We start from the raw sequence: 26,856 nt of genomic DNA, 5'->3' as shown, positions 1-26,856 counted from the left end.
ACTAATTAGTCTTCTAGTGTACTGAGTGAATAATATGTCTGTTGTTGGCTGTGGGTGCACTGTTATTCCCTTTCTGATTTGGAATATTTCACTCTAGTGGAGTTTCTCAAGGTGTGTCATTGACGCAAAAAATGACACATGTCATTTTACAGCCATTTCTTCTCTCTCTCAGCTGCCAGGACATGAGCTATTTAAATTTTTACCACATGAGCTATTTAAATTTTTACCACTCGGACAAGGGTCTGTTATTTTGTCTTTTTCACCCCCAATAAAAAGAGGTAATAACTGAACTCAGGCCAGTAGAAATGCTTAAGTGTCAACTAAGCGTAACCATTCACAGAAGTTTGATTCATGATTTGTATATTTCTCTTGTTGAGAACCAAAGCTCTTTGTGTTGTAACTGAAGCTTAGAATTGATTTCCTGTGTGTGTGCGCACTCGTATATGAGTGCTCTAATGCGTGTGCGCATGCTTGTGCATGTACGTGTGTGTCTGTATGTTTCCCGTGAGAGAGCCCGAATCCTATTCTCAGATGGTTGGAAAGTGTATAGGAATGTTAATTTGTGTGACTGTGCTGCTTTGGAGATAAGATTAGGCGGGAGGCTTCAAGCATGTATGATGGGCCTTCTTTTAATAGACTCAAGATCAGGTTGACCCACTGCTTCCATACCACCATGAAAGGTGCTATTTTATTTTCACTAAGGGAATACTTAATGACAGTCCACAGCCTCCAGTCACAGCAAACCATACCTCTCTTGTTTCCCCCTGCTTGAATCACAGTCCATGTCTCCTCTATTCTTAACAAATGGAGATATTACATCTCTCCAAATGGAGATATTATATAGAGTAAGTGAATTCAACTGAAGATTCATGTATTATCAAGACTTAAAAATGTTGTTTTTTAAAAACTTATGCAAATGAAGTACTGTTCCTTTGCAGTAACAAATTCCTCACCCCCCCCCCCCCCGACAACGCACGAACAAGTGCATACGCTTCTCCCCCTCCCTCCCTCTCATCCCTACCGGAGTCACACTTTCAAGGACATTGAATTGGCATGAAGTCTGAGAATCCAGCAGAAGGCAGAGAGAGGGGGAGATGATTACACACGAGCTACACAACCCCCTAGCAACCTCTGACTGCAGGCTTATCCTCACAGATGCACCATATGCATTACAAGTTAGATTTTCTTCTCTCTGTGTGTGTTCTCTCTGTATCTGCGACACCATTTTTCCCACGAGAAATTTCAGCATTTGGTGTTTTGTTGGTGGTGGAAACCATTGTCTCTTGGCGCAGCTTCAGAATCTCCCATAAGTGTTCAATTCAATGGACGGGGTCATTGTCATCGTCATCCTATGGGGACGTAGACAAAATAAGCCTAAGTGTGATGGAATGTTAATTGCTTAACTCAGGAACCACACCTGTGTGGAAGCACCTGCTTACAAAGTATATTGAATCACTAATTTACTTAAGCGTTTCCTTTTTTTATTTTGGCAGTTACCTGTACATTCATCCATTACATCAGGACATCTGAAACCCCCTTTGTGTGTGTGTGTGACTTTAAAATAACTCTCTCTGCGGTGTCGGCGTGCGTCAATAAGCTCTCCCAGTCGCGGACTTGGCTAGCTGCTTTAGGAGTCATTGTGGAGAGAAAGAGAGCCTCAGTTCTGTCTGAGGTGTACAGTGGGGTACTATTGATTTATGACTGCCAAGGAGGCCTGGGATTGCCTGTGTCCCAAATGGCACTTAATTCCCTACATATAGTACACTACTTTTAACCATAGCCCTATGTAGGGATTAGGATGGCGTTTGGGACAGCCGCTATAAACACCAGGTGGGAAGGGAAACAGACAATTTGTTGGGTATGCTTGCCGGACAGCAATTGGCAGCATTAAATCGTCAGTGGTGATGGTAATAATAAGCGTCGGCGGGAGCAACTCTCCAGAGATGAGTGGTAGTGGTGTGTAATATCAAATATCCTCAGTTTCTCTACCTTTGTTCTCTGCTGCCACCTGTAACCAGGCAACCCCAGCTTTAATTGGTAATAAAAGGAGGGAGTTCCACTTGAGCTGATTTCACATTGGATTTCAACAGGTCAGACCTGTTCTGTTTACAAATGCTCTCTACGGAGATGTTATTCAAAGCAAGTTGTGTGTGGGGAGCCAATAGTCAGGCAAATCAAAGGGCACGTTACCATATTACAATTCATTTTAATCTAAGAAAGCACAGATCATTTTTCCCCCCCCACAAATACTGTAAAGTATGGTCTCACTTCATCGATTCACCCATTTTACATTGTTGATCAGGTCAGATTTCAGGGTCTGCACACCACTCGGATCAGAAAGATTCAGGGTTTCCAGTCAAGGCTGACCTGGTTAGATCTTCACTGGACCGAGTCACTACGGGGCCATGAGGGCCACAGAGACCGCCCATTGAGGGGACGGGGGTCTCTGACTCGTAGGTCCATTGATCCTTGTAATCTCATTCAACAAAGCACCCGTGAGGCAGTTAGACTGCTGCACCCTTCCACCCACCCCAAACCCTGGCCCTATGTCTTTCTGTCTGTGATATACCAGAAGTCATTTCTACTCCTGAAGTCTAGCCGCCTATCCTCCTATCTGCCCACTCCCCTTCTAAGGGCACCATCTAATTGACCTTCCACCCATAGCTGCAGCAAGCTGCCTGTATAAGGCTCTCAAACTATGTAGCTACAGCAAAAGAGTAGTGTGTAGAAGCCAGGTTGCCAGCCAGCCAGCATCCCAGCTGATTATGAAGGAGCAGCAGACAGCCCAGACAGAGCTAGATGAGGTTGGGAGGTGATGGAATGGAACTGCTCTGCTCCCCCCAGTCTAAATGAAAGGGCTGGGTCAGTCAGCAATTGAATGGCTCACTCTCTGCATGGGAGATTGTGATTCTGATTGTGAGAAGAGCGAAGCTAGCAGATCTCTGCTGCAAGGTTGACTTGTCCCTCTGTTCCCCTCTTGCCGTTGTCCTCCCCCCGTCTCCAGAGCCCTATTCTGTTCCCACTACTAAACCACAATGGCTCACATAGACCCCTCTGGACTCTCTGTCTCGCTCACCGTCTCAGAATAAATACACCACAAAGTTGGGAAGGGCTACTTCCTCCCTTCATCTACCAGGGAGATTCAGTGTGGGATCAATACTGTTTCTTCAACCTACTTCTTCTTTAACCTGTTTTCTTCCTGTAAAGTAATGAGCAGGACCCCAACCTGAGGTGGGTGGTGTACTGTGCTGTGGCACAACATTTGCTGGCACTGACTGCTCTGAAACTGATGGGAGTCGGCGGGACTGGAGTGGATGAAATAGACCTCTGTCTGTATACACTGGAGCCAACCACGGTGTCTCTTTCACACACAGAGTTGACATTGTTGTGCCAATGTGTATTGCGACAGTATAGCCTTCTCTACCCAGTCCATAGTGTAACACATTTAATCATTTGTTCCGCATGGGCTTGAATTGGACCATACAGACGATACAGAGTGACCTTGGTGTTTTTTTGGTTTTGTTTGCGAAGGCATACTAGGGTTATTGTGCCTGATGACTAAACACACAGGAAACACACAATTATTTGAAGGTTCTTCCCAAGCATTTATTTGGCTGTATGTACTGAAGATATATTAAGTCTGTTGTACTTTATAATCACGTTTACCTGTGTTCCCCAAATGGCTGTCCTCTAGTTAGTGTTGCCGAACAAGTTTACTGTTATTGTCATACTCTTTTTATTTTTTTTATATATATAGTGATTGCAGTGCACTGGGCTGTTTAAAGTACCTCTGCGTTCAGTGTTGCTGTTTGAGTCGTCTGCCTGAGGAGGCGACCTAGCTAGATCTGAGGCCCCAGACGCTCTGGGAGTGGAAGAGAAGGTCTATTTCATCAGACAGAACCACATAGGGATCAAATCATATGATGCCAAGATGAAAGGAACTCTGTATGTAAAATGAGTATGGTAGGTAAGTCTGTTCCATACTTCTAATAGCATGAGATCAGATGATAGTAAATGGAAATGTCAGATGATAGTTGTGAATGTATTAGCTGTCTGTATGCAAAGGTGTGTCGTGGAAACGCACCCACTTTGCACAGTATGTGTATGAAATGTTGGCCACAGTCTTATTGTTTTATCATGTAACTTCTGACTAACCGTGGTATGTATACGTCAAATATTAGACTGCAGCATAGCGCAGGTGCTGCACTTGACATTTACATTTACATTTAAGTCATTTAGCAGACGCTCTTATCCAGAGCGACTTACAAATTGGTGCATTCACCTTATGACATCCAGTGGAACAGCCACTTTACAATAGTGCATCTAAATATTTTAAGGGGGGGGGGGGTGAGAAGGATTACTTTATCCTATCCTAAGTATTCCTTAAAGAGGTGGGGTTTCAGGTGTCTCCGGAAGGTGGTGATTGACTCCGCTGTCCTGGCGTCGTGAGGGAGTTTGTTCCACCATTGGGGAGCCAGGGCAGCGAACAGTTTTGACTGGGCTGAGCGGGAACTGTACTTCCTCAGTGGTAGGGAGACGAGCAGGCCAGAGGTGGATGAACGCAGTGCCCTTATTTGGGTGTAGGGCCTGATCAGAGCCTGGAGGTACTGAGGTGCCGTTCCCCTCACAGCTCCGTAGGCAAGCACCATGGTCTTGTAGCGGATGCGAGCTTCAACTGGAAGCCAGTGGAGAGAGCGGAGGAGCGGGGTGACGTGAGAGAACTTGGGAAGGTTGAACACTAGACGGGCTGCGGCGTTCTGGATGAGTTGTAGGGGTTTAATGGCACAGGCAGGGAGCCCAGCCAACAGCGAGTTGCAGTAATCCAGACGGGAGATGACAAGTGCCTGGATTAGGACCTGCGCCGCTTCCTGTGTGAGGCAGGGTCGTAATCTGCGGATGTTGTAGAGCATGAACCTACAGGAACGGGCCACCGCCTTGATGTTAGTTGAGAACGACAGGGTGTTGTCCAGGATCACGCCAAGGTTCTTAGCGCTCTGGGAGGAGGACACAATGGAGTTGTCAACCGTGATGGCGAGATCATGGAACGGGCAGTCCTTCCCCGGGAGGAAGAGCAGCTCCGTCTTGCCGAATTTCAGCTTGAGGTGGTGATCAGTCATCCACACTGATATGTCTGCCAGACATGCAGAGATGCGATTCGCCACCTGGTCATCAGAAGGGGGAAAGGAGAAGATTAATTGTGTGTCGTCTGCATAGCAATGATAGGAGAGACCATGTGAGGTTATGACAGAGCCAAGTGACTTGGTGTATAGCGAGAATAGGAGAGGGCCTAGAACAGAGCCCTGGGGGACACCAGTGGTGAGAGCGCGTGGTGAGGAGACAGATTCTCGCCACGCCACCTGGTAGGAGCGACCTGTCAGGTAGGACGCAATCCAAGCGTGGGCCGCGCCAGAGATGCCCAACTCGGAGAGAGTGGAGAGGAGGATCTGATGGTTCACAGTATCGAAGGCAGCCGATAGGTCTAGAAGGATGAGTGCAGAGGAGAGAGAGTTAGCTTTAGAGGTGCGGAGCGCCTCCGTGATACAGAGAAGAGCAGTCTCAGTTGAATGACTAGTCTTGAAACCTGACTGATTTGGATCAAGAAGGTCATTCTGAGAGAGATAGCGGGACAAAAGACAAAAGAATCCTCAAGACGTGCCTTGTTTGGAGAGGCGGGGGGAGGAGTTTAGCAGAGATTCTAAGCAGTATTTTTTTTGACTGCCTTATCCGTGGTGCCCCCGAAGGAAGCACCAGAATAAAGACATGTTATGTTTGCCTCGACCCTACTTGACCTGATACCACAAATGGCTAATGCTTCAAAAGCGAGTGTTTTGGCGTTAGATTTCCCATGGTTGTCACTGTCTCAAATTCTACAGTTTCCCATTTTGTCCCCACATTCAGGCTGAGTGACTTTATGTTTTTAGGCAATGTTAAGTAGCCTACTTAAAATTTCATAGGCAATTTCAGTGCGATTTTTGTATTGTGGCAGGAAGTAAAAGGGTAGACTGTTAGTGGATGTTAACGAACCCCTGTGAGCACACTTTCTTTTTTTGTCTGAACACAGTCATATCCCTTTCCCAGCTATGATACATAGCTAATTGGGTTTTTATATGCTGGGTTTTAACTAGCTGAAGCTCCTAGCACCAGTGGCGACGCGGCCACAGATATTGGAGGAGCAGAATGCATTGGCTGGTACATGAACTGTACATCATTGAGAAATTGGATCGGTCTGTCTATTCCGAGTCTTTCTCTGGATGCTCTATAATGGCGATTTCCCCCAACCGTTCTTCTGTTACCATCTAGGTTTGATGCCATTGACTTTATGTATGCCAGGAATCATTTGGCACATTTACCTTATAAAACAATGTCATTGTACGCTCCCGAAATGACCATCCCTGCCTGTTTGATTTCACAATTGTATTTATTATAGATATAATAACGGCTCAGAAATGATCTCATGAAGAATGCAGTAGCCCCATTTAAGAGCAGACATATGGGACACTCGTTGACCTGTTGGAATATCATTATAAATGAGGCAAGTTGTCAATTTAGCCTTAAGGTGTATCCACTTTCAGGTCCCTCTTGTAACAAGGACATTGTTCTTTGGTTGATAAACCCTCCTTTTAAAGGAAATATTTTCCCTAATCATTATTTTCCATAGATAGATGGGTCAGTCTCTCCCCCTGACGGTCTCTGTCTCTCCCTCTGTGTTCTTCAAAAGGTGTGATTTTGCAGCCGCATGCACTGCAGCAGGATACGCTATTCTGATCAATACTGTGCAGTTTGAGTATTGGGGGAAATATGACAGGGATTATCTCTCTGAAAAGCCCCTAATGGATATGAATCTCTTATCCAGTGAACAGTCAATCAGTAACAGACCGGGCATAGCATCAAGCATGGCGAATCAGTCAATCTTTCAATCATCCATCATCAAGGCTTTATTTTGGTTAATAGACACTTATTCGAGTGCGCTCTCAGGTGAGATCAGCTCCTCTTGACGCTGCACCTGCATGCCTCAATGTCATTGAGACCGATAGTCCCAAACAAGCGCGACTGATGATTTTTCGGGTTGATGGACAGTGTGCTGGGGCTGGTTGGGTGAGTCACAGCAGTTTCCTGCTCTGGCTCGGTTTCCTCTCCATCTCCAGGTGCCTTAACATAGTTAGTTACTCCCGACACCATAACAAGTCAACCTCCGGTGGTGGGCGGCGGCATGTCAGTCGTCCTGACGCTTTGTGCGAGTGAGTTAAAACCAAATGTAAAGCGAAAGATTCGTATGAGAGTAGAGAGAAAATGTGTGTGCAGGTGTTAGTATCAGTGTCCTGGCCACACACACAGCCTGACGCTCTCCTTGAAGAGCACAGCAGCACTTTATCCTGCCGGGGACCAACAGTCAGACCCCACGGGACCCAGAGGCTCAGCAGGGTCAATAGAGATGCACTGCCCTATCTGGGGAATGTGACAGGACCTAATTCAGCTATTTGTAATGTTCTTTATAGCCCCAACGGCGCAGGAAAGGAATGGCCGCCCAGGTGGTGTGAGCAGTGTGCCGCAGTTAAAAGCAATGACTTTGAAAGGAGATCTTCTGGGTGCGAACCATATAAGTTGTATTAAGCCTGTGAAGTTTGTTGTTGTAGTGTCCGCATGATATCTGCAGTGGTGTAGTTGGCCTTTGTAATAAGACCGTACCTTCACTCACAATCAGGATGTTTTGGCTCCTATGCTGTGTTTTTGCTGCATTGTGAGTGTAGAGTACCCACCCCACTCCTACACTGATGCCAGGCAGCATCACTGAGGTGTGTCGTAAGGGCTCGGGGGAACACAGAGTACAAAGTCTTCCTCAGATCTGATTTTAATACCAAGGAATAGAAATTGGCAGCCGAATTGGATTTATTTTTTCTAAAAACAAGTAATGACATTGTGTTTTGAACCGATGAATTCATGTAACCCATAGAGATCCTATTATAGGATCCCTATGATGTTGCCTGGCTGTGTGTGGTATTCCCCATGCTGTCCCTGTGGCCTTTCCTCTAAGTTTCTCCGCTCCGTCTTGGGACAAGATTGGTTAATTGGTGTTCCTGAGCAGACCGCCTGCTCCACCCCACATGACCGAGCCACGGGTTTGCTGTAAAGTCTCCAAGACGGCTCGAAGTAAATCTCCCATCTTTGAATAGATTAAGACGGAATTGTTGTGAAGGATGAGAGGAAGAGATATTCTGTTTTATAGACTCACCGGAGATCTCACACTTTCTCATGCTGTATGAAGTTGTGTGTTTTCTGTTTTCAGTTGTGTTGGATGTGGTCAGCTGAGCGTGGTACATTCTTGTTGTCCTGGACATTCTGCAGTGGCAGCCGGTCTTTGTCAACCCGCGTCAAAACCCCTCATATGGCAGTTCGCTGTTATGTTGCACCTGACGTTTGGTTTGAGCACTTGAGGTAATTCCAGGTTTGTCTCATTTTAATGTCACAGAGAGAGGGAGCGATGCTACAGAACTCACAAACGTCTGCCAAATGGATCTGGTCTCTATCTCTAACACTCTCTCTCTCATGGATTTGTCTTCTGCTTTTCAATGCCTGGTGTTTGTCAGCTGTGATGTACCTGTTGTGATACCTGGTTGAGTAGTCGCCAGCTTACCATCAAACCATGACCACGAGAACCACAGGACAACATGACATGGAATGTAATAACACCAACATTCTAGTACATTCTTGTTGCTTTGCATTGCCATCACTGTGGTGGATACAGTATTTATTTTTCAATGTAGGTCTATAGTGTTGTTGTTTATCACTTACTTGGCTATCTTCACAATAGCTCTTGGAATACAAAATAGCATTGTGGTCTGTTTGAATTAAAATAAATATATTGTAGTTGGCATGAAACACTGAATGATTCTATTGGGAAACAAGGTTTTGATTGTTGGTGTGTCCCAAAGCCCTGACACTGGCTGTAAATTGTACCTATAAAACTCAGGCATTACTGAAATGCATTGGCAGCCTCAAGTTGGCCTGGACTGTGGTTTCTACTCAATCTAATCCTGTAACGGGGAGTTACCAGGGTCAGTTACAGAATAACAAGCTTCCCACATATTCCGTTTGTCTCTTATTAACAATTCATATGAATTGCACATTCATTCATGCATGGCCAACAAATATGTAATAAAAAAATTGCAACCAAACGCCCAGAGTCTGTTCAGTAAAGGAGCGGGATGATGGAATCTGTCTGACTCAGACTGACTCAGCAAGACTGTCGTGACGTGACTATCATTAATGTGATGACTGTTATTTATTGAAAAATGACCTATGTTTAATTGACAATCAATTAAATGTATAATGTCACAACGAACTCATTTAGGGGGGGGGGGGGGGTCTGGCTATCCTCAAACATTTGCCTAGCCAATGGGTGTCTTTTTTTTTATCCTCACCAAGGAGAGTCATGACAACTGGTTGTCTGTCTCAGTGAACCACCTCTCCCTCAACAACCTCTCCTCTCCAGAGAAGAACCACAGTGCCTGGAAGAAAAATAATATCCATGAAACATTCATGAGAAACCCATTACCTCCTACATCTTTTCCCTCATCCCTCGGTCTTCCCTTCAACCTCCCGCCTCTCAGAAAGCCCATCTCAATTGGTTTCTGTCACATTTACCTTTTGACATGTACCAACACATGTGCAGTGGTCCCTGCAGCAGATGCTTAAACCGGTGTGATTAGAACGATTATTTGGCACGTCCAGTTTTGATTGACGCAACAGTCAGCATTTTTTTCTCACAGAAACAGTTATACTCAAACACAGTCCTATTATTTGTAAGGAAAACAACAATGAAGGCAATGCGAGCGCCAGCCGGGGGGGAAAGCTTTGCACTAGACTGTGCAAATGTCTGCATACTTGATCATGGGAAACACTGGGGAGGTTCTTGGGCTCTCATTGAAGAGAGAAGTTTGTCAGGTACAGTAAAGTCTCAAACACAAATTCTCGGCAACAGTTAAATGGCCTACTTTTATGTGAATCAATGAGGAGGTGGAACACACCTCAATTCAAACTGTTAGAAAACATAACCTAGAAAATAATTTCTAATTGACAAGTTGAAATATAGCCTATAGATAATTAGCATGAAGTGTGTCTTGGTTCGAGGGCAGTGCGGGTAACATTCCTGTTGCGTCACATTTTGGAACAGTGAGAGCATTCTGACATCACAGAAAGGGGGCGTTAGAGATATTTGGCACTCACGTGAAAAGGTTAATGCATGTGGTAGAGAGTACAACTGTCCAGTGTCTCGGAGCAGGGATGCTGATCTAGGATCAGTTTTGCCTTTTAGTTTAATGAATAAGATGGGATACCTGAGTACTCTTACTCAGAGCCACTTGGTGAATACAGGCCCAGCATAATTAATAGTACTGACAAACTATATAGATTACACTTACACTGAGGTCTGTGGCGTGTAGAGGGATGGCAGACCTAAATACTTACACCATCTCAAATATGCCCTAAGCAAGCCATACTCTGGATCTATGAATACTAAGAACTCAATGAAGTCTAGTGTAAGCATTTCTATTTGAAGGTACACTGGGTTAATTTGGCTTTAACACTTCCCTGATTTAGTTTTTATGAGGTCTGATATCAAGACGCACAGTTTCAGCATCGGTGAACTGTGTTTTCAGGGTGTATTTCACCAGGATATGCTTTTTACAAACTACTGTCGCTGTGTCTCAAATATTGTTACCCAATTCTCCTTATAGCGCACTACTTTTGTTGAAGGCCCACAGGGCGCAGTTCAGATGTAGTGCACTAAAGAGGCAATAGGGTGCCATTTGGGATTCAACCTCTGGCTCCAGCTATCTGAGTAACGTATAATGCGTTCTATTTAAGCCTCAAATTCTTTTTGAACACCTATTTGGATGAGGAGGTTCATTATTCCTCCTGAATGACTGACGGAATGGAAACTCAATTCAAATGATTGAAAGTGCAACTACCTGAATTTACTTCTGGGATAATCTAAGGAGGACTTTATTATTTTCTGGCTGAACAATCACAATGTGACTAGAAGAAGAAAACAGGAAGACCTACAGCGTGTGGTTAGATTCCATACAGCCAGGGCTGTAAAGAGCAGTACTAACCGAGTAGCCGCCATCTTGTTTTGTGCTCACAGTTTCCGGTGACCAGTGGTTTGCAGTTAATGACAGTGGAGCTGCCTCTCCTTTCCGTGGCCAGCTCAGGAAATGGTGAATTACCCAGCGTTCTATAAATACGTCTTTTTTTTCTTACTGTAAAAGTGGTGGCCAATTACGTTGGGCTGACTGCTACAGCTTCCTGCTGTATGCGCTAGCCCTGGGATGAAATGCAGTAGTTGACTTGGACAGCATCACTCAACTCCTGTTAAAGGGTTCATTGGTGATTTTGTAATTGCTTTCTCTGTAGGCTAGAGATTTCAACATTTTCGAAGATGAGGAGAAAAGTGGAGACTCACTACATGACCAAAAGTATGTGGACACCTGCTCGTCGAACATTCCAAAATCATGGGCATTAATATGCAGTTGGTCCCCCCTTTTGCTGCTACAATGGCTTCCACTCTTCTAGGAAGAAGATGGGAGGAAGATGTTGGAACATTGCTTCCATTCAGCCACGATCATTAGTGAAGTCAGCACTGATGTTGGGCGACACAGGTGACTAGAAGTCGGCATTCCAATTCATCCCAAAGGTGTTCGATGGGGTTGAGGTTAGGGCTCTGTACAAGCCAGTCAAGTTCTTACACACCGATCTCGACAAACCATTTCTGAATGGACCTCGCTTTGTGCACGGGGGCATTGTCATGCTGGGTCTTGCCCAAACTGTGCCGCAAAGTTGGAAGCACAGAATTGTCGAGAATGTCATTGTATGCAGTAGCGTTAAGATTTCCCCTCACTTGAACAAAGGGACCTGGCCGAACCATGAAAAACAGCCCCAGACCATTATTCCTCCTCCACCAAACTTTAAAGTTTGCACTATGCATTGGGACAGGTGTTGTTCTCCTGGCATCCGCCAAACCCAGATTCGTCTGTCGGACTGCCAGACAAACGCGTGATTCATCACTCCAGAGAACATGTTTCCACTGCTCCAGAGTCCAATGGCGGCGAGCTTTACACCACTCCAGACGACGCTTGGCATTGCGTATGGTGATCTCAGGCTTGTGTGCGGCTGCTCGGCCATGGAAACCCATTTCATGAAGCTCCCGGTGACAGTTCTTCCAGAGAACTGACGTTGCTTCCAGAGGCAGTTTGGAATTCTATAGTGAATGTTGCAACCGAGGACAGATTTTTACGCACTACACACAACTCAGCGGCCCCGTTCTGTGGGCTTGTGTGGCCTACCACTTCGTGGCTGAGCCGTTGTTGCTCCTAGACATTTCCACAATAACACTTACTGTTGACCGGGGCAGCTCTAGCAGGGAAGAAATTTGACGAACTGACTTGTTGGAATGGTTGGCATCCTATGACGGTGCCACGTTGGAAGTCACTGAGCTCTTCAGTAATGACGTTCTACTGCCATTGTATGTCTATGGAGATTGCTTGGCTGCGTGCTTGATGTTGTACACCTGTCAGCAAGGGGTGTGGCTGAAATAACTGAAACGTGTGTGTGTGTGTGTGTGTGTGTGTGTGTGTGTGTGTGTGTGTGTGTGTGTGTGTGTGTGTGGTGTGTGTGTGTGTGTGTGTGTGTGTGTGTGTGTGTGTGTACACACACACACACACACCTCGTCTCTGTTTTATATATAACCGCCCCCCCCTTCTCCTCTGAGTGGTCTGAAGCTAATTAGCAAGGCTGGCTGATTAAACAATGACAGGAGATGTCATTGTCTGTGTCATGGTCTTTATAACGACCTTCACCACACACATGCAGTATAATGCCCTAGAGCTTATAGCTCCACTGTCAGGCTCCAGTTTCCTTTACTTCATTTGTTTGTTGCAGTGATTAACAGTGATTAGACTTAACAATTCTCAGCAATTTAATATGTTGTTTCTTCCCTCAGCCAGTGCTCTTATTTGCTCGCCAACAATATGTCCTTCTTAATTAAATGATAATTGGTGTGAAACATGTTTATTGTCGTCTAATGAACTGTAACCCCCCCTCCCCCAATCACCTTCGTAATGTTATGACAGCGTGACAGTACCAGTCCCCTCAACCGCAGCCAGGAATAGACCTAGACTGTATCCCAAATGGACCCATGTTGCCTACTGCCGATATAGTGCACTACTTTTGACCAGGGCTGGCTTTGGTCAAGCAGAGGGGATAAGGTATCATTTGGGGGACAGCCTTAGAGACGATAATGTCCTCTCAGCAGCTGCCGATCAACACGCCTCTCATCCTAACCTGAGATCAAGTCCTGCTTCCCTCCGTGGTCTCTGGATGGATTCCGATGAGAGCAGAGCCCTGCACATACCTTCCTGGGTTGCAGTACTTGGTGTTACATAATTGAACAGTACAAGGTTTAGGCTGCCCTGTCAAGCACAAATCCCAGCGCGGATCTTTTATTCAAACTGGCAGCGTGTAAACTCCTCCTTGCTGACTTCTGTTGCTCCATCAGGTAGACTGATCATCCATATGTTCTAGATGAGAACGGGGCTCTGGGATGAATTCACAATCAGCCTCCTGGGGTCGGACAGGCACACATGTAAGCGCACACAGAGGGCTCCCGAGTGGCGGAGAGGTCTAAGGCACTGCATCTCAGCACTAGAGGCGTGACTACAGACCCTGGTTCGATCCCGGGCTGTAGCACAACCGGCCGTGATCGGGAGTCAAATAGGGTGGCGCACAATTGGCCCGGCGTCGTCCAGGGTAGGCAGTCATTGTAAAATAAGAATTTGTTCTAACTGACTTGCCTAGTTAAATCAAATGCAAAAAATAAAATGTGTACAAACACACACCCACTTGTTTTACTATTCTTGTGGGAACCAAACAATTGATGCCCATTCAACATTTTATTTTCCCAAAACCTAACTCTAATCTTAACCCTAACCCTGAAATAGCCTTTTTCCTGGTGGGGACCAGCAAAATGTCCCCACTTGAACAAATTGTCATTGTTTTACTATCCTGGTGAAGACATTTGGGTCCCCACAAGGATAGTAAACCCAAAAACATACACATGCATACTGCAGTCAGTTGGTCTCCCACCACTCCTGTCTAATCACTGTGTGATCTGACTCCCAGTGCGGTCTTTGAAGTGTGTGTAGTAATGAACACTGGTCTGAACACTGACATCTTTCCTGGTTTTATACTGCAACTGTTGCGGTCCGTTTCAGGGAAAACGTTTGACCATTTTTGCCAAATTTTTGGTGTAAATTCTTCTCGTCCTCCACAGAACCTGGCCGGAGTCCAGATTTGGTTCTGTTTATCCGACATTAGCCTCAATTTAATGTTTGATAATTACTATCAATAATATCAGAAAGTATATTCTTCTAGAGTAACAATTTTAAAATGGAGGCAAGTGGTATTTAGGCTATATTGTAGGTCTTGAGTTGTTGCGTCAACACTCATTTAACCTTTCTTCACAGTGGAACTGTGTTGTCACAACTAGGAATATAATTCATTCCCCTTTTAGAACTCGAGCCTCCAGTGTTCTTATGAAACTCCTTCACCTTAGAACCAGAGCTTCCGGTGTCTATATAGAACTCATTCACCTTAACTAGAGCCTCCAGTGTTCTGTGTGCGTGAACCTATGAGGAGTACAGATGTACGTGGCAGAGAGGTGATGCGTGCTGTGATGTAATCAAACAGCAATCTCAGACAGTGGCTTGGAGTGCAAACATTGATTATTCTCTCACTGCTACTGGGGGCATGCCAATCCCTGTGAAGATCATAGAGGGGAGGTTGAGGGGGTGGGTGGCATCTGATGAAATTCCATCTGGTATCTGATGAAATGAGATGCAGAGGTGCTAAAACCTCACTGTTTTGGGGCTGACTCTGGCCCTGTTGGAGTACTTTAGTAATGCATCCATCCTCCCAACATTCAAGTATTCACTGATTTTTGAATTAGCTGGATTGGTGGAAATAACAGGGTGGTAACCTTGCCTCAAGGAAACGAGGAAAGAATGATGCGGTATTGGAACAGGGTCATGGAGAAACTCCTCTGCTCTTTCTGTTGTAGCCTCTGCTGTCCTCTGACACTCTAACGGCCTCCGGATCCACAAACATCCCTGTTAAGTCTGCTTTCTCTTCCTTCCCACAATCCTTCACATTTTAGAGCGCTCTGCCAATTTGTTTTGGCAGGAAATCTTTTCGCCGTTGGGGCATTTTCGATCTGTCTCCCTGTCGCTCTCCACCTCAGTCTGAGTTTTGATGGGCCTGCCTGGCTGCAAGGTCTTTTTTCCCTCCCTGCCTCTAATAGAGGGATGGGAAAGCTAGCTGGCGAAGGTCAGCTCTGGGATAAACGCTCAGCAGCCTCAAATTGAACCATTTCTTGCTTTCTTTCTTTCTTTCTTTCTTTTTTTTCCGATGTTGACAGCCCCGTCAGCCGGCTGCACCTAATGATGATGGGCTGTAATTTTCAGCTGGAATACTCAATTAGATGCTCAGGTCTGCAGGAGCTTGGAACTCACTGGCTTCACAATGGGAAGGACAGACATTTCTCTGGACAATATTTCGTCTGGGATTTTTTTTTTCTCCATCAGCGCGAGGTGGATGGATTACCTGGATACATGGAAATGTGGTAGGCTTTCTCCTAACCCCTCAAAAATAACGTCAGGATCAGGGGGATCAGAATGTCATTTTCTTTCCGGCCCTGATTATGCCCTTTCCAGACGCTTGACACAGAGGCACAGGGGAGACGTGAGCCGTGATGATGAGTAGGACAAATGCGTAATACCCAGAGTGCCAGCATGCAGGACCACGTCTGAATGGGATGACGGCTAAGCCCAGGCTTTCAATAAAGGTCGTCTCACCTGAATGAGGTTTTGGGGGGGCCTCGCCACAAGACTCCACCTGTAGGCAAGTGAGAAGCCTGCTGGATTTAAGAGCACATTGTAGAGGTCATAGTTATTTGTATTCAAAGTTAATGGACTGCTAGTCTTTGAGGAATATGTCATATGTGAAGGTCATTTGTTATTGGCAGACATGGACTGTATCCTTTGGAGAGTTTGCTCAATTCAGTTTCACCATACATTCCTTCAGATTGGACTGGTCCTATGCAGCGGGCTCATTCAGAGCAAACGGAAGTGGACAAAGTCCATAACAGCCATGAGGCTTCCGTAGAATGGTATTTAAGTCTTGGTTACAGTACATGGTAATATTTAGATGTGGTCTAGTGTGCTTGTCAGCATGCTATTCACACTGGTATGTATTTACTCATCCCCTTGGACACAGTTAGGGAAAACATGTTATATGTGTATGGTTACATTTACTGTATTAGATAGGGGCTTAGCTACTTTAAATAGAAATTTTTCAAGATAAGTCACTGTGACTATAAATAATCTCAAGTAATTTATGAAATGTAATATTGTCTACCTGGTGACACACACACACCTCTCTGCCTCTCCACTGATCTATCACTGATATCAGGGAGGAGGAGTGCTGCAGGGCGGAGGATATTTTAACTTGGCCATGCATACCTGCCAGCTCCCCTCCCAGAAAACCCTGCATTGCCTTGGTGACAGCACAGAGAAGCGACCAGATCAATCAGCCAATCCCCAGATGGGTTGTGTCCCAAATAGAGAGCACCGTGTTCCCTATATAGTGAAATACTTTTAACCAGAGCCCTATATAGTGCAGGATCTAGCCATTTGGGACTCACAACCATCTGTCAGCCCGGGCCCCAACCCATTCATTATTAATTTGAGAATTACACTGGGGCCTCCTCCAAATGGTGCAGGGCGTTGTGACATGTTGTGATAGAATATGCAAAGTTCTGCATAATGTAGGATTGAAATACAGTAGTCAGTACAGTATCAGGAACTAACATTTACACAATATTTCTTCAGTTAGCTGCAGTGCCGGGATAGTGATGTTAGGGGTGACACTTAGTCATGCTGGTGGTGTGTCATAGATGGACTGACTCACGTCTGGCGGGAAGGTTTTTAACAGGATAGACTGTATAGCATAGATTTATTTTTTAAAGGGATCACAATAACTTGATTCCCTCTTCAATCATTCTTTTGTCTGCATGACAAAACCTGGAGAGATTGGGGCACTTAAAGGGAGTTTATCACATTTTGTTTAAAAGGCGTGTTGCCTAAGTGCCACTTTGTTCAGTTATTGTGTGCATTGGGTATAATCTCCCATTTTGAAGTTCTCTATCGGGGGCTCGCCTTGCCTGGGCTGTGACTGGAGAGTGGTGTGGTAACTAAATGCAGCCTGGACACAGGCTTAGCTCACCTTTTTGATGTTTGTCCCAGAAATCCAAGGTGCTCTAAACATAAATGTCCTTTAAGAGAAAGAAGCAGAGATTCCATGGAGAGGTATTCTAATCCTGCACAGAACGAGAAAGTTGACAAAAAAAAATAAATTCAGGATTTACTTGAGGTACTTGCCGATCATAGTTAATAAATGCAGGATTGGGCCTCCCGGGTGGCGCAGTGGTAAAGGGTGCTGTAATGCATTGCCAGCTGTGCCACCAGAGACTCTGGGTTCGCACCCAGGCTCTGTCGTAACCGGCTGCGACCGGGAGGTCTGTGGGGCGATGCACAATTGGCCTAGCGTCGTCCGGGTTAGGGAGGGCTTGGCCGGTAGGGATGTCCTTGTCTCACTTGCTAACCAGTGACTCCTGTGGCGGGCCGGGCGCAGTGCACGCTAACCAAGGTTGCCAGGTGCACGGTGTTTCCTCCGACACATTGGTGCGGCTGGCTTCTGGGTTGGATGCACGCTGTGTTAAGAAGCAGTGCGGCTTGTTTGGGTTGTGTATCGGAGGACGCATGACTTTCAACCTTCGTCTCTCCCGAGCCCGTATGAGACAAGATAGTAGCTACTAACAATTGGATACCACAAAATTGGGGTGAAAAGGGGAAAATAATAATAATAAATAAATGCAGGATTTACCTGAGGGCCTTGCCGATCATAGTTAATAAATGCAGGATTTACCTGAGGGCCTTGCCGATCATAGTTAATAAATGCAGGCTTTACCTGAGGGCCTTGCCGATCATAGTTAATAAATGCAGGATTTACCTGAGGGCCTTGCCGATCATAGTTAATAAATGCAGGCTTTACCTGAGGGCCTTGCCGATCATAGTTAATAAATGCAGGATTTACCTGAGGGCCTTGCCGATCATAGTTAATAAATGCAGGATTTACCTGAGGGCCTTGCCGATCATAGTTAATAAATGCAGGATTTACCTGAGGGCCTTGCCGATCATAGTTAATAAATGCAGGATTTACCTGAGGGCCTTGCCGATCATAGTTAATAAATGCAGGATTTACCTGAGGGCCTTGCCGATCATAGTTAATAAATGCAGGATTTACCTGAGGGCCTTGCCGATCATAGTTAATAAATGCAGGATTTACCTGAGGGCCTTGCCGATCATAGTTAATAAATGCAGGATTTACCTGAGGGCCTTGCCGATCATAGTTAATAAATGCAGGATTTACCTGAGGGCCTTGCCGATCATAGTTAATAAATGCAGGATTTACCTGAGGGCCTTGCCGATCATAGTTAATAAATGCAGGATTTACCTGAGGGCCTTGCCGATCATAGTTAATAAATGCAGGATTTACCTGAGGGCCTTGCCGATCATAGTTAATAAATGCAGGATTTACCTGAGGGCCTTGCCGATCATAGTTAATAAATGCAGGATTTACCTGAGGGCCTTGCCGATCATAGTTAATAAATGCAGGATTTACCTGAGGGCCTTGCCGATCATAGTTAATGAAACATTACCTGGCTGATTGTGAACCGTGGAGCTTATTTGGCCTGTAGTCTAAAAGCTGTTTAGAAAAAGCTGTTTAGAAATGCTGACAAAAAAATGATTCATTGGTGATGGGACCAGCTACAGTGATAACCTCCCCTACAAACAGAACCAAAGACAAACCAGCAGGTTATGGCCGTAAGGAGCAGTTGTACAGTTTGTCCACCCATGCCAAGGCTTGTCTGATTTCATCAGTACTGAAACCTTTAAAGACTCCCTGCCCAGCAGTAGCAGTGCCCTCCTGTCCTGTCAGGTTATTAGACCCACTGCTAGAGGACACTCCCTAATCCTTTAGACAGTTTGAAGTCCAATTGCTCTTCAACAGAAAGGGATAACCATTTACTGTACAAATTAAGTTGTTGGAGGGGGGGGGGGGAAACTAGGTTAGTACACTGACCTATTCTGCTACAGGGGAGAGTGACAGACTGAGGTGTGTGTGTGTGTGTGTGTATGTGTGTGTGTGTGTATGTGTGTGTGTGTGTACATGCCAGTGGCGGTCAGTGCTTTTTGATGGAGGACGATTTAGTTTTTTTCATGAGCATGGCCTTATTTCTATTACAGCATATTGGAGGACTCATTCATATTCCATTCACCAAGTTAAATGTAACAGCGATAGATTTAGGCTACTACATTATACTCAAATGTGTCTCTATATCCATCATGAGGTTGCTACAACCTAGCCAATGAATGAACGTTTACAATGTAGGTGCACACAGGTTGAGAGAGAAATTTGAGATGACAGTGACACATTCAATACCACCTCGCACACTCTTGCCTGCATCTAGCTGATAGAGGGTGTAATCATGTCCAACAATTGCAAAATAGAGTTTCTATTGGACAAATTCAGGTATGTTTATCCTTGTTTTGTTCCGTTTTTTAAGAAATGTTATAAACACAATTGGTGGAATGAATACACCCCTGATCACGTGTAAACACAGTTCACTTTTGTAACAGCCACGTTGTATTCCTTCTCGCATCTATGCGCTCTCCTCCTCTGATCCTTTCCCTTCGCCACTTGTGGACTGTTGTTTGTGACCAGGCGAGGGAACCTTTCCAGGCCAAACCATATAACTGCTACACACAGCCTACATCGTTGTCAACATATTAGCTAAAGTAGCGTCATCGTCAACATATTAGCTAAAGTAGTGTCATCGTCAACATAGCTAATAGAACTAACGCGTTAGTAAACTTGCTAAAATCATGCAGTAACGTAAGTGTACAGTCAGTAAGCTGTTTAGCACTTACATCGGCGGGCCCCGGTTGCAATAAATTAGTAAAACGAAAGCTTACCTTGACTTGAAATAGTTCCAGTGTTGTTGGATAGTCATAGCCAGCAAGCTAACATAGCATCCCTATGATTGGTTGAGTAGGCTAAACTAGCTAGCTGCTTTTGCCAGCTAAGTAAGTGAAAGTGGAAAAAAAATGACGTCTCTTGCTTCACAATTCTGGAAAAAATTACTTTCTTCACATCTCTTCAACTGTCTTTCTCTCTTTGACTCAACTACTCACCACACTTTATACGTTGTAGTGCTAGCTAGCTGTATCTTGTTGTTTTAGTACTCGATTCATTCTCTGATCATTTGATTGGGTGGTTAACATGTCAGTTCATGCTGCAAGAGCTCTGATAGGTTGGAGCATGTCCTCTGGAAATTTTCATAATTACTGTGTAAGTCTACGGAAGGGGGTGAGAACCATGTGCCTCCTAGGTTTTGTATTGAAGTCAATGTACCCAGAGAAGAACGGAAGCTAGCTGTCCTCCAAGTACAGCATGGTGCTACCCTACAGAGTGCTGTTGAGGCTACTGTAGACCTTCAATGCAAAATAGTATGTTTAAATCAATTATTTGGTAACTTGAATATATTTAGTATAGTTTGATCTAAAAAGGATAACTTTTTAAATGTTTTACAATTTGTATTTTTATGAAAATCACGGAGGAAGATGCTCCTCCCCTTCCTCCTCTGAGGATCCTCTGTGTGTGTGTGTGTGTGTGTGTGTGTGTGTGTGTGTGTGTGTGTGTGTGTGAACCTGCAGCGGTTGTATTATGTAAAGGGATATGGTTGTTTGGTTGATTATTTATTTCCCCATGTCCTTGTTTTCTCTTCGCTGCAGCTGCTCTGTGAGGCAGATCTCCCAGGTGGATCGTAGCAACGCGTCAACTCTAATAGAGCCTCCCCCAGTCCACTCCCCAGCCATCTGACAGACCCAACAAACATCAAAGGTAGCTACCCCACTCTGCCACTCTTCTCGCTGTCTCTGTCTCTCTGCCTGCCTGCAAAAAGGTTCTATTGAACACATCATTGAGTCTAACTGACAGAGGGGCTTTTTAGTAACCTGAGGAATACTGTGTACCTTTTGCTGCTGTCTTGTCTCTTTGTTGATATGACTTGCCTTCATTCTGTTGTTATTTCTGATGTTTGAAGTAGGTAGTGTGGTTTTGGATACTTTAAGTTGACAGTAATTGCAATGTGGATTTTGTGCACTTTGAAAGATGTGCTCCTTTTCTTTCATCTTGTCTGTAATTACTGGCATCACATGTATTCTCTCTAATTGATTGTGATGTAACAGATATAGAAAATACTATATCTACATATCAGTGATGCCACACTGTAACATTCTAGCTAATATGATGAACTAGCTTACTGAAAATACTGTCCAGAGAGAGATGATGTGTACAATGTTGGTCTATACTGGTAAGAGGTAGACCTAGCTGTACCCCGTACGTTGAGAGACGAGCTGCTCTGGGAGCCCACTCCCTTTGTGAAAGCATGAGCATAGACTTATATTGTGTGTGTGGAAATACAAGTAAAAATACCAGTGTGTGTGTGTGTGTGACTGTGTCGGTCTCAGGGTTTCCACACAGAGAAGAGCTTCAAAGATAAAAGGTGGAAGAAAATTGATGGTAAACAATTGCTTATTTTCTTAGCGTTTTAAACTTTTCAGCAATGGTTCGCCACACTCCTCGCTAAGCTTTGCTTATCCTGGCATCACTGTATATCCACCGGTGGATTATCATTCACTTTACATTTCCATAGAGGACAGGTGCTTTGAATCCCAAATTGGAGGAAGGATACTGAGGATCGGGTGGCTGACAGTGTTTTTTCTTTTGCTCAATGAGAGAAAAAACAATCTTCTGTGTGGAATCCCTGAGACCAAGGCGGTCACACACACAAATCTTTAAAGTCAAACGAGATTACCTGTTCTGTTACCAAACTATTTAAAACGGCTGATAGGCTTTTGTTAGTACCGTTGCGTTTTGAATGCCTTTTAGAATATTAGGCATTAGAAGTGACTGTGTTCTTGGAAGCTAATGGCCTGCTGCGTTGCCAGAGCCAATACCTATTAATCGCTAATGCTAGCCTTTCTTCATTCTCACTCCGACTGCCATTTGTGCAACGCGCAACTCATAATGAAGCACTCTTCTCTCTCCATTACCCTTGTTTTTCTATGGAAATGTTCTCCCAGCTCAGAGTGGACGATGAGAGCACAAAATTAAATACTACCCTTTTTTTAATCACGAAAATATTATTCTAATATAATATCTGTTTTTAGACAAAAATGTTGAAAACCCCAACACTGAAGGTATAATGTAACTGTCGTGTTTGACCATAACCTCTCTATTTTGGATGGAATTTTCTTCAAATTTGGGAATAATTCCAGCAATTTTCTGGCCTTTCAACATGCTACAAGACTCCTGAAGCCTAAACTGAATTTCTCACATTAGGATTAATCACTACTAGACTCAGTCATTCCCACATAAATGCTTTGACATTTTGGACAATCTGAAAGAAATATCACAATCTGCATCCCAAATGGCACCCTATTTCATACATAGTGCGCTACTTTTACCAGAACACTATGGGCCCTGGTCAAAAGTAGTGCACTATAAAGGGAAGAAGGTGCTATTTAGAATAAGGGCCAGTGCTTGTTTACATTTCTGAATGAGGCCTCCTAATGTCTCCAATTTGGCGTCTAATTGTTTGAATGTATTATCCATCAGAGCTCAGGTGGGCTGAGGGGCAGGCTGACTCCAACCACACACACACACGCACAGGATCAGGTGTTTTCGGTAGCCCTTTGTGCCATTGAGACCTCCCTTCTCAGATGGGCATCAGATGGGTTTAGACAAGGAATTAATTTAAGCTGCAATTATAGGCCCTTGAAATGGGGGACTTGACAGTCAGGTTTCCAGCCTATCCCTTTTAGCTCCATCAGGATACCAGGCACTGCTGGTCTCACTCAATTACCCTCCCCCACCACTCCCTGCACCCTACACACCAATTCCCCTGCACTCCTTCCCACTCAACCCACCCCACATCTGGGGTTTGGGGGGGGGCTCTCTATATATAATGCAATATAAAGCCAGGCTCTCTCTTTGTTCCTGGTTGAGTCCTCTCAAAGTGGGTCTTAATTAATTTGCACTGAACGTCTTAATGTATCATTCAAAGCTCTTTTGGAGGAGGCTATAATGCTAATGAGGCAATACTAATCCAACCTTGGTTTAAAATCTGACACTTTTTAAGGAAGTTGGGCTGAGGCGCAAAAGGCAGTAGCAGCAATTTGATTATATTTGCCCTATGCTCTCAAGGCGGAGTTAGGGTGGATGTGGGTGGCTATAGGTGTATTTGAATGCCCAAGGCTGTACACTGAACAGTGAAGGGCCTCGTCAAGATGTTTACTGAAATGACTGTAGCCCTTGTATTGCCATTTGACATTCCCTTCTAAAATTCCAAAAGACCTGGGCCCAGTTGCATAAAACATCTTAACTTAATTTCCCCCTTTTTTTTAATTAAGTGAAAAAGTTAAGAGTCCCCATGAGCTCCGTACGTGCTTCATTCAGTATGGATATCAATGTAAACAGCATTTGTCTAGGTTAGTGTTGCTTTCCTCTGCCCCGGTTGCAAAATGAAAACACCAAGGCACAATTTGTTTTGTGTGCATTGCCTCCATAATCCCCACAATGCGTATTAAAGTAGTGGACGGGAGGTATGCGCCATATCAGTTAAGGCTGATGGAACAGATCAGAATGTTTAGCATAAAATGTAGATCAACTATTATTTCTTAACATTTGAAGCTTAGTGATGTGCACGCAGCATTAGGCCTCCAAAATGCAATTTGCAACCAAACAGCATTCTAAAATGTGAACCACACATGCGAGGTTTCATGGACATATGGAAATATCCGTCAGAAATTTTGGAAGAGGGAAGATCTAAAGATGCAACAACTATCACGGGTTGCTAATATGACAAGGATAATGCCTTTGGCTGCGAGACAATGAAAGATAGTTAAAAGTAAACCAATAGAACAGGAGAAATTGTACAGTATAAGGAAGTATTTTATCAAATAATTGCCTTGTTTCTATGGTGGAATTTTGGTTTGGCTACTTTGAAACAAGGTAAGACACGCCTCATAATATGAAGTAAAACATCCAGGTTTCAGGAACAGGGAAAATATAGCAGTGCTAATGATAGGCATAACTGTCTTCTGGTAGATGGAAAGGCTTTCCCAAAAACATAAAATACATGTTAACTGCAAAGTAGCTTATCATGATTATTTGCATCAATCCAGTGACCATTAATTTCATAAACTCCATCTCATGTGCGCTAAAGAAATGCTGCTAATCAAACAACAGTGCAATGTGCCAGTGCACTTGAATTAAAGGGTAACTACGCTGAAAGATGAACATTTCTTAGATTTTTTCCCAGACCTCCGTGGTCTCCTGGTGTGGTTTAAGTATTGTTCTGACCTCCGTGGTCTCCTGATGTGGTTTAAGTATTGTTCTGGACTTAGAACATTAAACACAGAACATCAAACACAACAAAATAAATTGACTGAGAGCAAAGAAAAGAAATCAAAAACCTACATGTGAATTTCTGACTCAGTTGACCGCCTCAATAGTGGGCATACTATCAGCCTACTTGCACATTACAGTTTGGCGTGACAGTGGAAGGCCAATATGGGATTAATCATTTTAGGTAATTCAGAGTGTACGTCACTGTTTCTCATATAATTCTTTACATGGGGTGCATTTCCTTCACCGGGCGCGCCATTTGGGATTTGCAGAACACCCCTTTCTCCAGGCACCACTACACCACTGGTGGGGAGGGGAGGGCTTTGAAGAGTGCAACTGGCTGGCTGCATCTCCCCGTCAGGACCACCACCACGCTGGAAGTGTGGGCGTGTGATTACATTTATTACCAGGCTATTTTGAGCACAATACAGGCCCAGGTTTGTGCTGTTAACACATTCATCCTTTAGGAAAAGCTCCGCACCGTCATAACTGGGACTCAGAGCAAGTGCTGCATTCTGTGTTCCCTCTGTGGTAGAATAGAATACCTCATTAGAGCAGTCAAATCTATCACATCATTTGTGGAATTAAGTTAATTACGTTTTGATCTTTCAGCTTTGAATGTTAAAGAAAATGAGTTATCCCCTTTCTTCAGTAATGTTATCACCACACAATGTCATGCTTGGCATCCCAGTGTGTTTTGTACTTCGTGGCGTGGATAACAGGGGTGTTGGTTATTGGTGGATGGGGTTAAACAGTGGGAGACATTGGAGTGATCTCTTCTCCCTGTCCCTTCAGCCCCAGACCATTAGCAAACATCTGCTGTGTAAAGTCTTAAACCAGCCCTGTGTTTTGAGGGGGGAATTGTTCAAATTCACTGCCTGGGTACTCTGGGCTATTTCCAGTGGCCAGGAGTTAACGGTAATGATAAGCTCTCTGGGTGTAGCTCACATGACTTCCATATTCCCCTTGTGAATCAGGAGGGGAGCAGCTAGCTAGCGCCCAGGGTCCCTGCCCTGGCTCCCGTCCCCCTCTCCAGCCACAAGGGAGGTTGAATTACTGGACTTAGCCTGTTCAGGAGTCTATCAACTGAGTCCAATCAACATGGCTCACTTATCTGTCACTTTCAGCTGTCTCAAAACGCAGATAAAATGGTTGCCGCTAGGCTAGACAAGTATTATACTATATTTACCATAGACCAGAGCGACTATTTTGATGTTGAAAGCGGTGGCAAACATATCCAGTAAACCCCCACCCCACCTGACCTCTTTGAAAAGGAATAGTCCTGAAAAGTACAGATTAGGATTTGTGATTGTGGGCATAGCCTCAATCAGGCCTCTCGTGTTTGTCTGTGTGGAGAAAGAAAACAACAAGGGAAAAGCCCCCGTCAACACCAAACTACCACTCTACCGCCACACCCCTCATCCCATAGAATCACTCCCTGACCCATCACCAGCTCAACTTCAAGTGACATGAGCTCCTCCATTCCGCTTTACTTTGAGTGGTGTCAGACCATTCTCCATTCTGGATAAATAATTGATCAGCCAGAAACAAACATCAAAGGGGATTGTTCGCTTCAAAGGGAATAGGGGTCTCTCTCTCTGACTCTCACCCTCTAGTTCCTATATGGAGAAGAGGGAGTTGTTTATATATGTGTGCATATGGACGCGCACACAGACGTACATATTGCAATCCAACCTGCTCAGGATTCTCATCAACACATCTGCATCTCCTGCCATGCTAATGCTTTCTCTCTCCCTCCGTTTCTCTCGCTCGCCCTCCTTTTCTCTCGCTCGCTCGCCCTCCTTTTCTCTCGCTCGCTCGCCCTCCTTTTCTCTCGCTCGCTCGCCCTCCTTTTCTCTCGCTCGCTCGCCCTCCTTTTCTCTCGCTCGCTCGCCCTCCTTTTCTCTCGCTCGCTCGCCCTCCTTTTCTCTCGCTCGCTCGCCCTCCTTTTCTCTCGCTCGCTCGCCCTCCTTTTCTCTCGCTCGCTCGCCCTCCTTTTCTCTCGCTCGCTCGCCCTCCTTTTCTCTCGCTCGCTCGCCCTCCTTTTCTCTCGCTCGCTCGCCCTCCTTTTCTCTCGCTCGCTCGCCCTCCTTTTCTCTCGCTCGCTCGCCCTCCTTTTCTCTCGCTCGCTCGCCCTCCTTTTCTCTCGCTCTCGCCCTCCTTTTCTCGCCCTCCTTTTCTCTCGCTCGTTCGCCCTCCTTTTTCTCGCTC

The 26,856-nt window shown here is 44.9% G+C and overlaps 1 protein-coding gene across 17 annotated transcripts in view; it reads left to right on the top strand.

Moving 5' to 3' along the window:
* Positions 1-26,856, top strand: part of LOC124034176 (armadillo repeat protein deleted in velo-cardio-facial syndrome homolog) — a 240,155-nt gene that overhangs the window by 83,018 nt on the left and 130,281 nt on the right. For all 17 annotated transcript variants that reach the window (XM_046347005.1, XM_046346997.1, XM_046347004.1 and 14 more), the window contains exon 3: positions 20,967-21,075. The gene's annotated coding sequence lies outside the window, so the exon portion shown is untranslated. The remainder of the gene's footprint in view (positions 1-20,966; positions 21,076-26,856) is intronic.

The sequence above is a fragment of the Oncorhynchus gorbuscha genome, linkage group LG04, assembly GCF_021184085.1.
Source record: "Oncorhynchus gorbuscha isolate QuinsamMale2020 ecotype Even-year linkage group LG04, OgorEven_v1.0, whole genome shotgun sequence".
In the NCBI taxonomy this organism is placed as follows: domain Eukaryota; kingdom Metazoa; phylum Chordata; class Actinopteri; order Salmoniformes; family Salmonidae; genus Oncorhynchus; species Oncorhynchus gorbuscha.
The sequence above is the reverse complement of the archived record's forward strand: the minus strand, read 5'-3'. Positions and strand labels throughout refer to the sequence as shown.